The 16,374-nt window shown below is 37.8% G+C and overlaps 1 long non-coding RNA gene across 1 annotated transcript in view; it reads right to left on the minus strand.

Moving 5' to 3' along the window:
- Nucleotides 1–10,544, minus strand: part of LOC145553191 (uncharacterized) — a 47,750-nt gene extending 37,206 nt beyond the window's left edge. Inside the window, exons 1-3 of the long non-coding RNA XR_014089463.1 lie at nucleotides 10,413–10,544; nucleotides 8,868–8,925; nucleotides 8,025–8,152 (exon numbers count right to left, since the gene is read on the minus strand). This is a non-coding gene — a long non-coding RNA (uncharacterized LOC145553191). The remainder of the gene's footprint in view (nucleotides 1–8,024; nucleotides 8,153–8,867; nucleotides 8,926–10,412) is intronic.
- Between the last annotated feature and the right edge of the window lie 5,830 nt (nucleotides 10,545–16,374).

The following is a 16,374-nucleotide window of genomic DNA, read 5'->3' on the forward strand; positions in this document are numbered from 1 at the left end:
TGAAGGAGCTGTCTTACCCAAACAAACAGGCACTCTGGAGAGGTACCTCAACTGCCTCCTTAATCCAGGAAGTCTCTCTTATCTCCACACAAATGGCCCTGCAGCACATTACAGTGCCATCCATCAGGTAAACCGCAGGGCGACGTGTGGGCACGCTTGCATCATGCTGGAAAAGTGAAAACGCTGTGATGGAGAAGAACATCAGGGCTCCAACACATGATTTGTTGACATGTCGTCATATTATTTATTTTTTTTGTTGGTTGATGCAGATTTAAGGTTGGTTAAGATATTTTTGTTTCTTTTGATTATCTATTTTTAAGATGATTAATATGTTTATAACTTTTCATAACTATAAATCTAGTAACAGCTTACTGTTACTGCATAACGTAATATTTTCCTGCATGGTTTTGCTTCAGTGTTATATTTTTTTGAAAAATAGCTGCAGATCTGATAAACTGAATTATTCTAACCAGTTCATTTTCCTGAGTTTTCTCCTTTTTGCTTTCAGTCCAGGTTTGGCTTCACTGCACCGATTTGTCAGACATGTAAAGAAAAACGGTGAGGAATTTACAAAAAATATAAAATAAAATAAAAATTAACAAGATATATATATTTATTTTATATGTGAAATGTCTGAATTAATTTGTATAAAAAACAATAAAATAGTTTCATGATCTGATGTTTACAAAATAAAGAACATGAACTATGATTTCCATTATAACTTCAAAAACAAAGTATTTATTCTTCGTCCTTCATTCAAATTTGAGATTTACAGCTGAGATTTTGACAGATTTCAGAAAAACGATGAATTGTGAATTAATGTTTTGACTTTTAAAATCCACTGATAAAAAGAAGCCAATACAATAATCACCGTTTAATTCTGGTTATTATTCATTGTTTATAGGTAAAAAGGATATTATCACAAATTAAACCAATTAAAATCTAATAAGTTAAAAGGAAAGTTTAACACATAGATTGTTTAAAGGAGTTAGAATTCTAAGAAATTTTACAAAATATTTCAGATTTTAATTTTTTTCTTTAATGCTTAGTTTGCGAAGAAAAATGTTTAAGAGTTTTTTCATTGCATTGGTTGTATTCCTGATGACTAGGACACAACTAGATGAAATATAAAGTTTAGTTTTACTACATTCATGTAATTACAAACAAATTTTCTCTTGCTAATTTTTCCTGTGTTTTTAATCAACCTTTTTGTCTTTTCTCTTATTTTCAGGTTCATCTTCTTGCTGTCCTGTAAGTGAATTGTCGTCTCCCACTCTGTGTTAATATGCGTATGTGCTAAATTGCCAAGCAGTTTCCCATTACTATCAGTTACCCTGAGGCAGCTTTTGAGCCAGTTGCTAAGAGCTTTCATCCAACAGTGTTGATCGTTAATACTGATCTGTACATTTTCCCAACTAAAGCTCTTATAAAGAGCTAAGACCATAAGACTGTGTTTGCGAGTCTAGTGACTATGCCAACAAGGCAACAAGGAGCTGGAAAGAATTGGAGACGGAGCACGCAGCCGCTTCAGAAAGCTAAAAACAGCTGTGTTTTTACAACCACTGAAACACAACGCTCCAAAGGATTTTTTTCCCATTGGCTACCCATACTGCACCTGCCATTTCCATCACAGCCATGTGGTCACAAAGGGAGCAGTATATCTGTCAACAGGATCAAGTCCTCAATAGACCCCGCAAGCCACTCAATCCTCCAAGACACCCCCTCCTGTGGCCCCAACAAAGCCTCCAAACCCCTCAACCTGGCCACTTCAGCCCAACTCATTTTACTTCCTGTCCTCTGTCTGAGCGTACCTGAGGAGCACAGCGTTACCAACACGCAGGTTGTCAACTTTAAGATACTTGCTGAATTGTTGGTGCTATCAGTTTCACTTTATTATGTGTAGAAAAGCATCTCCACTTTTTTTTATGTGCTGTAAATTAAGATTTAATCAACATAAAATCCTCCTCCTAAAACAAACTTCCATTTCTCTGGTGACATACACAACTGATCAGAGATTTTCCAACAATATCCAATCGTTTTTCAATTTTTTTATTAATTAAAATGCTTGTTTAATCTTGTCTTCAGATAATGTGTTTTGGTCAGTTAAACAACTACAAGTACAGGCTACATAAACTCCCACTGAGTTGAAATAGTAGTGATATGAATTAAATAATTCAAACAGGAGGATTATGAATAAAATCACACCAAATAAAGCTCATCTTTGGTATTGTAACGGTTTGCTTCAGTGAAACCATCCAAGCCTTAATCGATAATGTTTTTACCAGTCTAAGGTTGAACCTTTTGCTTTTCCATTTTAATTCCAGTTGGAATCCACACATTTAAATGAATCCATTTCACCCACCAGTCTTTTTAAGTCACACCATCCTTCATCTCCATTTTAAGAAGACAGAGTTAGGAAATAAACGCTGCAGCATCTTCCTCTGACACATTCAACACTGTTTAATCACCAGACAAGCAAAGCTGCCAAACATTCTGCCTCACAAGCGCCACTGCTAATGAGACAGAAGAGATGCACCACTGTGACAAAACTGACATGACTGCAACTGAAATATCTAAAAACAATTACCCAATAATAACATTACTTAGCTCACACTGCATACAGAAATCCTGCAAAGCTAACAATATTTGATTAATAGTTATCTGACCACTAGGGGGCTTTCAGTGAGAGCTGAAAATTATTTCCTAAGCAATTAGTTGCAGTTTTTCCCAATGCTTCCACTTTTATACATGGTTTTTTTAATACATCAGTCTACACAGCAAAATAGGAAACGGTGTTCCAGCAGCTCAAACACGGATTCAGCATTTTACAACATCTTAAACATAAGAGAAGTTGAATGTAGGTTTGGATCATGACTGGTTCAAATTCTGTCTTTAGGTCAGAATTTAAAGTGTCAGGTGACCAAAGATGGAGAAATGAAATATGAGTAAGCTTGTAAAGAAAGTTGTCATCGTGGCTCAGCTCTGAGCTTGTGAGCATTAAATAGCACGAGTCTTGAGTGATTTTCCTGTGTCCAACTCGAGTGTCAGCATGGGGTATTCGCCCTCTGAGACAGAGACGCAAGAGAAGATGAAGGAAACTGAGAGACCGGGTCGACCTGCTGGGGATTAAGGACGGGTCACAGTGGATCAGCTATGTCTTCCTCTCCCACAGAGGAGAGAAAACAAATATTAATCACCTCTAGCACTTCACACAAAGGGCCCCAAGACAAGGGCAGGAGAGCCAGTTGAGAAGACGACACGGGCCTCGACAACTAATGAAAAGACCTCTTATGGGCTTTTCTGTGGTGGGCCCATGATCTCAGGACACCTCACTGTGGAAATGTGTTTTCAGTGTTTGAAGGAAAATCTAGTTGCACTTCATTAATATGCTGTTGAACATTCATTCTTTGTGGAATTAATGTCCATCACTGTGCACAAAGTATTTATAATCCTGTGAACTTTTTCATATTTTGTAACTTCAGTGCGTTGAGCAGCGTTCCATGGGATGTTTACTTATTTGTTTAATCTCCATGAATGTATGTAGCATAAGGGTTTTTTCACACCTGAGAGTCCGGTAGACTCGATTTGATTAGGGGTCAAAATTGCACCATTTGTTACGTTTTCAGCTGGTGCGGTTCTCTTTCACACTGCACTGCGTCAACCCAACAAAACCCTTTGAGCAACCAGTTCCCCTCCTCACCTGTGGTGGCGCTGCACCATAAACTACTGCAGGAAATTACACAAGAAGAAGAAGACACTGAGCACAACTTCCTTTTACACAAAATGAAACTAAAAATGTAGTGGTGTCAGATTTTACGAGTTGTAGTCTTTTTCTTTTGCCTTTGGTAAAAGAATACAAGTAATTTTTTCTGCTAGAGTTTGTTTGTTTTGATTGCATTTTCCCAGAATGCCCTGCAATGTAGTTGGCTTCCTGCTTTTGATGTTGGTTTCCTCAAACATCTAGGTCTATATTAACTAATCAAATAAAAATGCACAACACACTTTTCAGATTTTTGTAACAAAACTTTTAACCATGTTCATTTTACACCACAATTCTGCATCACTTTGTGTCAGCCTGTCACATACAGTAAGATCCCAGGAAAATAGATGGAGTTTTAAGGTAGTAATGTGACAAAAGGAGGTAATAATCTGTACTTATTATGTGCTGGATATCAGGACAATATTGATCCCAACAGAAAAAAAGCTCTGAATGTGGCAGGAAAGACTCTTGTCTCATCTTCCTCTCGCTGCAACACAAACTCGTCCGTCCTCTGTCCATGAGGCAACTCACGAGCGACAACAACGGACCCCACCTGGCAAACTGGTGGCGGTGCCATCTGGTTGCGACCAAGGCTCGCCATCCGGCCCGCAGTCGGTACCCGATGTGCCAGTGTGGTGTTGTTTAATGAGCGCATATGAGCAAACATTTGACTGCCAGGTGGCGTTGCAGCCACGCCACGCAGACCAGGCGGGGTTCAGCCACTGCCGTTCAAACCCGGGGGCATCAAAAGGGGGCCTTGGATTTCTAAAGTAACTAAGCCATAATCCACCCCCTTATTGGTCCCATTCATATTGAAATACATGATCAGAGGAACTGCAGAGGCCCTAATCTTGCCAATGAGCGGTCCGGCACAGCTGCAGGGATAAAGTCAGAGTATGAGACTGCCAGTATATTAGAAAAACTCAGGCCTCACTGATTGGATTAGGGGAGATGAGGGAGGGGAGGGGGTAGAAAGGGTCTCAAGGGTGAGGAAATGTCATCTTCCAGCGTTAGCTGCAGCGTGGTGGTCTCTGAGAATCAGACGCCGGGACAGGCGCACTTTTGAGGGTTGTGCAATCTACAAAAGAGAAATCGGAGGGGGCGCGAGGGAGAATAGCAACAAGAGAAAGAAAAGGAAAGGCTGAGTGTGCAGCGATGGGCCTCGATAGCACCTCCCAGCCACCTAATGTGATACCACGTCTGGTATTAGCAGGGCAGTTTTTAGGAGGAAACAAACTAGAGAAAAAGAGAGAGAAAACTAAACCGGGCATTAGCTGTCGACTTAAAGGTTTGTTCTGGTTCCTCTGGTAGGAAGAGCCGCCCCGTTTAAGTGCGATTGAGCGTGGCTTAGATGGGGATCATTGGTTATCCTCTCGACTGTTTTGTTTTGAGGTTTCTTTTCTGTATTTACTGCGAGACGTAGGAGAAGCCATTTTGTCTAACAAAGCAGGAGCCAAATATTTCCTTAGTTGTGCATCTGGCTCTAAAATGTAATTTATTCATTTAAACTGGCAAACACAAACTTCTCTGCTTATTACTGTTGCACACACGATACTGTTTTATCCTCAACACAGATTAGAAAAGAACAAACTGTCAAATCCCTTCTGTAATTTTAGAGAGCTGGTGCATCAGTCGAGGACTCCGCTCACCAAACGTTACAGGCTGCTGCTGCTGAGCTCAAGTAAATCTAATAATTATTACCTTTTTCCCCGTTTTTACATATTTCTCACATCATTGACTTGTGATCTGACATCCACACAGATATGTCTTAGAATACATTTAAAAATGTTGGTTTTAAACCATCTTTCGTGTAAAATTTGTATATATTTCAGCACATTTTATTATGGAAGATAAATCAAAAATTTCTTTAAATTTATGCAATGAAAAAAATCTATTATAAGGTAAATTTAAGCATAGTGTTATGTGTATATATTTTTATTTAAAATGTTTGATTTTAATGTTATTTTAGTTGAAGTTTGACCAGAAAAATGTTAATGTTGCAAAACAAAATAAAATACAATTCAAAGTTCCAGTTGCCCCCCAAGAATTTTAGTAACTTAAAGAAATAATGTATATATTTTATTCATATTTATTTTTCAGTTACTAAAAAATATATATATATATATATATATATATATATATATATATATATATATATATATATATATATATATATATATATATATATATATATATTTTTTTTTTTTTTTTTTTTTTTTTTTTTTTTTTTCAACTGAAAACAAAAAGTAGTAAAAATAAGACTGTCACTGCATGTGAAACATTATAATTATGGCTGCAACTAGCGACTGTTTGAGGATTAATTGATTAATCTCTGAAATAAAATTGGCATACTCCAGAAATTTTTCATTTAAAGTGTGCAAGGCTAAACTGTTGATATCCAATTAATACATTAATTGGATAATAAACGATGCTTCTTTTTACAGAATTTGAACAAGGTGAACGTCTTTTGAGGAGCTTTGGATCTTTTTATTTTAAATGTAAAATGCATGTTCTTTACACAGTTTTGGTTTAATTTCTACTCTCAGTTTGTTGTTTTAGCAATTTGCTTTTTTACATTCTTTATGCTCCAGTTAATTAATCAATTACTAAATTAGTTGACGACTATTTGAACAATTGATTTATCAAGATTAATCAGATTATTCATTTCTCTTTCTAATTTTGTTATCATCATGCCATTAATGTGAGAGACAGTTGAATGCTTCAGACATGCACAAAACCACAGGTGGGACATTTTTAATTAGACAATTTTAGTTTGTAGTCAACAAAGTTTTGCTGCTTTTCTTTTTAAATAAAATTGTCTCAATCTGATAATTCAGAAAAAATTATAATTTAAATCTAACCTCTACAATAAACAAAGCGTCTTAGTTATTTGTATCATAACAATAAAGTTATGTGATACATTTTACTTTTTCAGTACTAGTATAGTTCCATTGTTTCATTTTTTGTTGTTCTTTTAGCTGAATATTGGACAGAAAACATGAAGACATTACTGGCGTATCGTCCACACACTGCTGCAACATGTTATTACTATGGAAGCCCTAATGTGCCAATATAACAAAGAGTATTTAACACATAATTTGTGAGTTATAGATAGAATAATATTTAAAACAACTTAATCTAAAATGCAATATAAATGATGAATTAATTAAAATGAATATTTATTTAGATACAGAAATGTAGTTTCTGTGAAATAATGCATCATTACTGCAATGTAAGGCAATAAAATAATTAAAAAGTGAAATATATGTGGAAACCAAATCATTAGTAAAGACTACTTATTAATTACAGATATAGTCAATCATATTTTAATTTATTTTAAATTTTGAATGACAAAGCATTTTACAAATAACTGCTTTATGTTTTGTGAAGCTCTTGCATTTTCACAATTATAAAAATTTCATCATTTCGTGTAATAAACAGCTGACCTGCAGCTTCAGTGTCACTTCTGACTTCACTGCAAGTTTGGCAACGCTACATAGGAACATTATGCTTTATAATAGTTCAAATGTTTTTTGATAAAGTGCTGCTGGGATCATTCTGTTCTAAAACTAAATTCTGCCTCAGTGCCTCTGAGCTCTGTGAGCCTCGATCCACAGGGATCTAGTTGATTTAGAATCCTGCAGCGAGAACGGATCGATTGCCAAACACTCAAAGGTCCAGGACAACAACGGTTGGTCCGGCGTCAGACATTACTGCCCACACTGTGGCTCGTTTTATCTGCAATTTGAAAATTATTAATATCAACAGCCAACTATTATAACACTTCTAATTAATGCAGTTTGATTTCTGACAGCATCCTGATTATCTAATTGGATCACATAAACAACTTATTGTATTTTTACGTCATCAGCTGCAGCTTTAGTTCATAGCTTCCAGATGGGACCTCTGCAGGGGTTCTGTGTATTTTTCTGTTTTTCATAATGCATGAAATTCCTGATCTGTTCTTTGCAACCAGCTGACAGAGCACCCCGTAGTTCTGGACTGACGGGTTTTCTGGGTTGAATTCATCAGAGCCACATATGTTCGGCCTTTTAACATCTCAGAGATTTTGCTGTTTATTCCTTCCGTCTGTTGCTCATGCTAATAGACAGGCTGAGTATGCCAAACTTCATTCTGCAGCTACAGTGATCGCGGTGCGTTTGCTGACAGCTGGGTTTTTATCAGGAAGCACCTGCTGTCCCTCCTCATCTATCTGTGAGGTGGTTTCCATTTCGGAAAGCTCCTCGCTAACGGGTCTCCTTACCGGTGAGCGGTCCCAGAGCCATTCATCTCTTTGGAACTGGAAACATCCAGGTTCACCGGTGAGTCCTCAGACATCAGCTGAGTCGCCACCGTCTGGCTGTCGATGTCGCAGTTGTATATTCTTACAGGCTGAAATAACAGAAAGAGCACTAGTGAGTGAAAGAGTGAGTGTTGAATTTGTCCACCATGTTAACTGTGGAGTAACACTTTAAAAATACATGTTGCACACAGTAGTGCAATAGCACAAGGATCAAGTCTCCAAGCAGCCATGAATGACACCATAATGGACTTTGAAGTGGATGCATTAAGTGATGTTAAACAAGAGCTAAATTTGTCATCTAAATAAACCAAAAACCATTTCAGGCTTAATTTACAGTCACTTCAAGCAACATCAAACTTTCAGCATAATCAACTAAATAAATCCTGACTGATTGCCCTCTTCATGGTTGACTTAAAAAATAATAATTGTGTTTTCTTTGCCCCACACAGGTGTTGTGCTTCACCTTTCGTCTGGCAGTTCGTTTTCTCTCTGGTTTTTGTTTTATCTACAGTCTAAAATATACTTGAATATTTCAAACAAGCAAACATTTGTCAAGATTATTTAAACCCAATGAACTGGTTATTTTTATCAGAGCATTTTTCTTACAATGAAAACAACAAAGATACAGCAAACAAGAAAAAAGGGTAGAGAGATGTGTAGGTAACAGAGGAAACAATGAGTTGAAGAGTTTTTTGCAATTGTCTTTATTGTTTTGAAAGTTCAGTTGTGTCCTCTCAGGGGTTTAATACAATCTAAAAAAAATTTAAAAAATTAAAAGGGAGGAGGCGGGGGTGGAGGTCCTACCATGGGTTCGGTTCGGTCCTGTTCTGCTCATTTGAAGGTAGAGGGGAAAAAACCTGACCTGTGACAGGCCAGAACAATAATCAGCAATTAAATCATTAAATTAAATCACTTTATCGGTAAACACAAATAAATTACACACATTACTTAACCAAGCAAGCAGTTCAAAAACCGGTTAGCATGCCCGTCGAGTACCAAAATAAAATGCATAATCAATTAGAAATCATAGCCGAATAAGCCAATACATTAATTTGCACATTACGCACATGCAAATTAATTATATAGGTTTAAATCAAACTTAAATTTGAAAAACGTTTTTTCAATGGAGTTCCGCGGTGGCAGCGCCACAACAAATTATTTTTAACAACTAGACCAGCGGTCCTTAACCTTTTTTGAGGTTAAGAACCGCTGTCGAACCCAGAAGTTTCATATGCGCATTCACTGAACCCTTCTGTAGCGACAAATAAAATATGATATCTTTCCCCCCAAATTCAAGACATAGATCACTAAGTCTCCTTCTGAGAACAGTTCTTCAAAATATAGTCAGTGTTTTCAGCAAAGTTGAGCTGACTGTCTAGGAACGACCCAAGGTATTTCAAATTTGCCACAGTTTCAACAGGTTGGCCATCGGGAGAAACTGGAACCACTTTAAGGTCTTGTTTAGATCATTTAATTAGCTCTACATTCTCAAGAGAATGAAAAATTAATAATAAATAATAAAGACTTAGTAATGCAATTATATTATCTGTGTTACCACCCCCACGCCACTAGAGGCAGTAGCAACCCCTAAAAGATGCGACTAAGGAGCAGATTTAGAAGTTCACCGAAAGCTACAAAGTTTGGTAAAAACGGTGAGTTTTGCTGAAGTAAATAAAGACACAAGTTCAAATCCATGCTGAGAGTGGAGCTCCTTCAATCAGGGCTCCTCCGCAGCTCTGATTGGCTAAGCAATGTAACGTGATCCTCTGCTTGGCTAAGCAATGTAACGTGATCCTCTGCTTGGCTAAGCAATGTAACGTGATCCTCTGATTGGCTAAGCAATGTAACGTGATCCTCTGATTGGCTAAGCAATGTAACGTGATCCTCTGATTGGCTAAGCAATGTAACGTGATCCTCTGATTGGCTAAGCAATGTAACGTTATCCTCTGCTTGGCTAAGCAATGTAACGTGATCCTCTGATTGGCTAAGCAATGTAACGTGATCCTCTGATTGGCTAAGCAATGTAACGTGATCCTCTGATTGGCTAAGCAATGTAACGTGATCCTCTGATTGGCTAAGCAATGTAACGTGATCCTCTGATTGGCTCAGCAATGTAACGTGATCCTCTGATTGGCTCAGCAATGTAACGTGATCCTCTGCAGCAAGTGATGGCAAAGCGGGGCGTCATCACGACTTTACACAGTGTGTCTTTACCTCCGAGGCAGAGGCTCCGCCGAACCTCTGAGACCGACTCACCGAACCCCTGGGGTTCGACCGAACCAGGTTAAGAACCAGTGAACTAGACAAATCGAATACTCCTAAAAACAGGAGAAAAAATACAAATCTTACTGCTCAGTCAAGCGTACAGCCACATATTGTGTGACAATGGATTCTGAAGACAGATTAGAATGCCAAGTTTTCATCTGGTAGCAAAACAGGCGAAAAAACGCCAACGCTCCCTTATCAGCTGACTTCCGCCAAGCAGTGACGACCAATCCGGGAAGGGTTTATTGATCATGTGACATTTCTTAGTTTTTTTTCTTCTTTTTTTCTGTATTTTAGTGACGCGTAACAGCCTTTGTATTTCAACGATGCACAAAGATAACCAGTTGGGTAAGTTACTTAAAAAAGGTAATTAGTTATAGTTACTAGTTACTTTTCAGAAAAGTAAACAAGTTAGTTAGGTAGTTACAATATTGCGCCATTTACCAGGAAAGTAACTATTGTGTTACTTAAAAAAAGACATGCATAAAAGCATTCAGGTTCACTATGTACTGAAACTAAACAATAAGTCCAAATGTTCAATGGACACAAACAGAAAACACTAATTTACACTACTGAAGTATTACTTTCTACATACACACACTGATCACCTCCAGAACCTACACTGGTAAAAATCAGGGAATGTTGGATTGAATCCGACTTTCCTTGGATCCAGTCCAACCAGTTGTGTTGGTTTCTGGAACCAACACAATTGGTTGTTATGTGAAACTTCAGCATAGCAGACCTAAAAATGACATACAAATCATATATAATACAAAAAGGACTGACTTGTGTGCAAGAGAATTAGGAGCTCTATTCTGGCTCTTTCCCTTGTTACTCACTGGTGTTGGCTGACATCATGATGATGGCTGGCTGTTCTGTAACTGGAGGTGAGGTGTGGTAAACTGGTGCAACTGGACGAAGCATGAGTCTATCCGTCTGGTGGTGACTGTTGGCAGGTGTGGCTGATGTTGCAGCGATTTTGCAGGTTTCAACAGGTTCTCAAAGGTCCAACGTGGTCATTTCAATCCACCCTGGTTATCATGAACTGGTGTCCATAAACATATGCAATTCTCATATAAAGACCAATGTAGCCTGATTGGAGAACAAAATAAAACAGAAATAATCATATTTAGTTCATTTTAGCCTTACTTAGCAACACTTTAGCAACTTCCACCGAATGCAAAAGTTGGTTTGCTCTCAGTTCAAACAGTTAAATACATATCTCCATTACAAAGGTAAAAATCTAAACGTGTCTTTTTGCTTTATGCTAGTCAAGTTTATTTGTATAAATTTGCCTTACATGATAAAAACATATCATAATAACCAATTATGTTGAAAACTGCAAACCAGTAACAAACATTACATTTTGTCAAAAACCATTATAATGACGTGAACTATGTGTAATTTGAGTTTGACTGATTATGAAGCAATATCGCAGCATTAATTATTTACAATACTAAAATCCCAGACAGATAGACACAATATCACTGTAACATACTTAAAGGAAGCAGCTGCTTTTGCTTTCCTTATTTCTTCGCGTTTTGATCCACATAAAACATGTTTTGGAAAATTAAAAATCAGCGTTGCCAGGTGGATGAACTCTAAGATGATCCTTCCTTGCAAACCTGACAGGCCTCTATCGTTGGCCTTGATTATCTGAATCAGACTTTATTCTGGAAGTTTGGCCGACAGATCCATGAAGTTGATTCTTGGAACAATGGAAACCACTTTAGTCTGGAATCTTTTCTTCTTCCCCAACTCTAGAACCATATAGAAACATTTTATGCCCGTCTATTGAACTCAAGACACACAACATCCATCTGTTTATGCGCATCTCGTTTTTCCTTTCTGCACATTTGATTCTGTTCAAGTTGTGGACTTGATGTGAGGACTAGTCTCAGGAGCCAGATGTTTTGTTCAAATGTGTTGAGAGTATCTGCTGTTGTTGTTCAGGTAATGAAGCACTGAACTGTGTTTATGTTTGGATGATGTTAAAAACACTGAAATGAAGAGAAGTAGACGGTTGTAGCTTCTCTAGGAGAAGCCAAACGCTCTTCGTGGATCAACAGGAAGTTCCCTTAGACTCTCAAGTTTTAGAGGAGAATATCTGTTTAGATTTTGGAGACATTAGCAGCTTTGAATTCGATGGTGCATAATATAATACTTTTCTGTTCTTTGCGATGTTTACAATAAATTACCTAAATAATAGACGACTGATGATTAAATGGCTGTGAGGAAACATTTAAAGAGTCTGTGGAAAGAAATCTTTTGAAACGTGTTTTTTTAAGAAGATTAATGAGAAACTCTATTGTCTGAATTCCTTGTTGTCTGTTTACTCAGCCGTTAACTCTACATGACGAGAACTTTGAAGAAGCTCATTTTATCTGGAGCTACTGGGATTATTTTAATTACACACAATGACAGACTCAGTCCTTTTAAAGTTAAACCTCGGTTATGCCTCGGTTTAACAGCAGGTATGGTTGAAAAATCACTGGAAACCCCCTGAGTAGTGTGAACATGTTCAGGATCTGCTGTTTCCCTAAGTAATGAGGAAATGCTTGATGGAACGATGAAAACTAAGTCCAACAGATGCTGTATGCTGGAAACTGATTTAAACTTTAGTTCATCCAAGATGTTTTCCATCTTGTTGGCATTTTAACATTTTTGCAGGAGTTTCTTGAAACTCTTCACAGGAAATCATGAACTCTTAAGTTTGTGATTTTAGAATGGTAAGATGTGGAAAAGTTTGTGCAAAATTGAAAGCTAAATTATTTTATATCTTGTTGAAGAGATGAACTGACATATTATAACTTGCTGACTTACCATTCAAGTGTTCTTCATGAAAATCTGCACAGTGTGTGTATGAATACACCTGCTGTGAGGTCACACAGCTGCGCTGACACCCGCTCCACCTGACGGAGGAGTCATCTGGCCGAAGAACGGCTCCTGGGTTGGACTGCAAAAATTTATGGCTGCCTTCTTGCTCTCATGCCTGTGTGCCATAAAATTTTATGATGTCTTTTCCACGGTATTTCTTGAGCACATCTTTAGCAGACAACGGAGACATAACTCAGCGGTGGTCATGATACAGTCGTAACTTATCTCAGCTGGATGGAAAACTGCTTTCAAGAGCTGTTTGTCAGTGTTGTGATCTTGAGCTGATTTAAATTCCCCTGCAGGCTGGCCTGGAAGAAAACTTTAAAAGTTTGTGCAAATTTCTATATTGTGAATATTTAAGTGAGGGAGAAGTGGACTAATCTGAAAAGTTTGGCCATCCCAAAAGATTCCGGCTCTTTCATGCAGTACAAAGGTTTGAAACTTTAATGAGCCTCTCTGGGATGTGGGCTGGCGGTTCACAGACATCATCAGGACAGGCCAAGTGATGTAAGGACTCTCATCCTGCAGTTCACCACGTCTCAATGAAGTAACCGGCTGTAAAGTCTTGTTTTAATTCTTGCAAAAGTATGAAGATAAATTGATATGAGGTAGCTGCACAACAACAAAAATCACCATCATATAAGTGATAAAAATAGATTAGAAGCCACCAGGCTTGCAGCAGTGTCAAGCAGACATTAATTTATTGTTAAAAAATGCTAAAGATTATGTTTTTATCATTGAATTTGTAGCTTATACTTAGAATTTATTGTCTATAAATGATACAGCAAGACCACATAACAATGATCCAAATACATAAATGCATAAAATAGTCTGTTTGAAAATGTTTCATGGTGGACAGTTTTGGCAGCAAAGCTTCTATGAGTAAGCACAGACTTTATTTTCAGTTTTCCAGTTTAAACTCCATCATTTTTATTCAGAGAAGTCGGAAAGGTCCAAACTTGTCCTCTGAGTGAAGCTGCTGGAGGACACTAAATCCTCATTCTGTTAGTTAAGGCTCAAAGAAATTGTGTGGAAGAGAGAAAATGTCTTGGCAAAAAACAGCACCAAGATTTCCTCAGGGGAAATTATTGTTTTTAATTTAATAAATTCTTTAACTCTTAGCAGAGAAAAAAATGGGATTTTAGAGATTCAAATCAAAACAAACAGAATGTCCAAGTGAACGTAAAAGAAAGTGAATAATCTTTGAAAGAAAATCAGTTTTACACAGAATAAAACAGGATCCAGATGCAGACAGGCTAGCATTTAGCCTCAGCTGTGCTTGCACACACATGCACACACACACACACATGCACACACACACATGCTCTATCAATGATAATGAATTTTGAAGGAGCTGACAATATCTCAAAGCTAATCAAGATGAATGGCTTCAACTGTAGCAAACCAAACAGGCTCCATTTTCTGCTGTTTTAATTTCTTATCTGGGTGGCGGCGAGCCATTAAAAGCATTTATGAACAGAAACATTTGGATGAAACGTAAAAGCCTGAATGCAGTCACATGATGAATGTTGTACGTTGGCAGACAGGAGAGAGATTAATGATGCTGAGCTCAGAGGCAGCCAGGTTTAAACACCTTGACTGCAGATGGAAACTCTGCTACTCCTGATTTTTATTGAAATATCCAATCAGGAGCAAAGAGTTTTGTTTTCTATCAGTCATTCCAGATTTTTGTTACTTTATGTGGTGTGATGTCATACAACATTTTAATGCATTTGTTGAAATAAAATTAAGCTATTACTATCTACTAAAAAGATTATACATCTCTATAGTCTTTCTCTGATTATAGATTATTTGGTATCCAATGTAAGATCGATTTACTGCAACTAAATTACGCCAAATATTGTTGTACATTGCAGTGGCAGCTGGAACAGAAATGCAGATGTCCTTCCAGGTCATTCAGTTCGTTTTTCTTCTGACCATTTGTGCAAAATTGCTCCACCTAAAGAAAGAATAGCTGTACTGCAGCTATAAGGAAAGAAAGATATAAAGGAGCAGGTCAAAGTTTCTCTTTATATGTTGTTGGTTTTCAGACTCATTGTGACTCTGGAGGAGCTGCAGAGATCTTTAACTCATATTACTGAAGCACTTTACAGATCTGGCCTTTGTGGAAGTGGCAAACAGCAGACATTACAGAAAAAAGTGTAATTTCCAGACACAAATTTTGAGGTTAAACTTTTTGTGACAGAAAATGGGCCACACTATCTGCATGGTGGTGGCAGTGTCATCCTGTGGAGTTGCTTTTCTTCAGCATGAACAGAGAAGCTGATCAGAGCCGATGAGAAGATGGATGGATTTAAATCAGGACAATACTGGAGGAAAACCTGCTGGAAGCTGCAGAGGTGCTGAGCCTGGGCTGGAGGTTCACCTCCCAGCAGGAAACCAGCCTGATGAACATCCCATATAAAATGTGAAAAAGTTTAATTAAAACTTTTGCAAGGTACTTTAAGAACAATTTTCTAGCCCAGACTTACTGTAGCAGGACAGTTAGTGGATAGAGTGCTGGTTCTTCGCCACAAGAATTCAATGAATTTGCTTTCTTAACCGAGTGGTGAGACGTTGTGGGAAAAAGGACGACACAGTTTTCAAAACCATCAGCATCACATTTTCCCATAGTAATATTTGCAGTTTTCTTTAAACAGAAAGTATTTTTAGATCAAATGTAAAAGGTAATAGTCTTTATTTCAACTTTTCCTTTCTAATCTTACATTTTTGTCTTTATTTCTTTCTTTATCGCTACTAAAACTACTATAATCTTTTTATAACATGAAAATACTTTCCCATTTCAGATCTTTCGTAAACATTTTGAGCTAAAGGCCTTACGGTGCATGCGGTGGTGACTGGTGGGTGTTCCATCGGTCTGCAGAGTGAACCAACTTGTCAGGGCAGGACGGAGCTCTGGGGTGGGGAAATCTTCCTCCTGCACCCTGGGGACAAGGGATTACCCTGGGCAATTTAGCTGTTTCCAAACAGGTGAGAGCCAGGTTAGACAAGACCGACTTCGTTGGGGTGTCCGGAGCTTAGCGGATATTAAGCTAAAAGCGACTTGGTGGGTGTTCCCGCTGCTCCTTCCTTGTCTTTCCTTGGTTGTTTGTTTGTCAGTCATTAGAGATGAAGCATCATGTGTGGGTAGCTGCTGCTAATCCAAGTG

The sequence above is a fragment of the Poecilia reticulata genome, chromosome 10, assembly GCF_904066995.2.
Source record: "Poecilia reticulata chromosome 10, P_reticulata-male-v2, whole genome shotgun sequence".
NCBI classification, from domain to species: domain Eukaryota; kingdom Metazoa; phylum Chordata; class Actinopteri; order Cyprinodontiformes; family Poeciliidae; genus Poecilia; species Poecilia reticulata.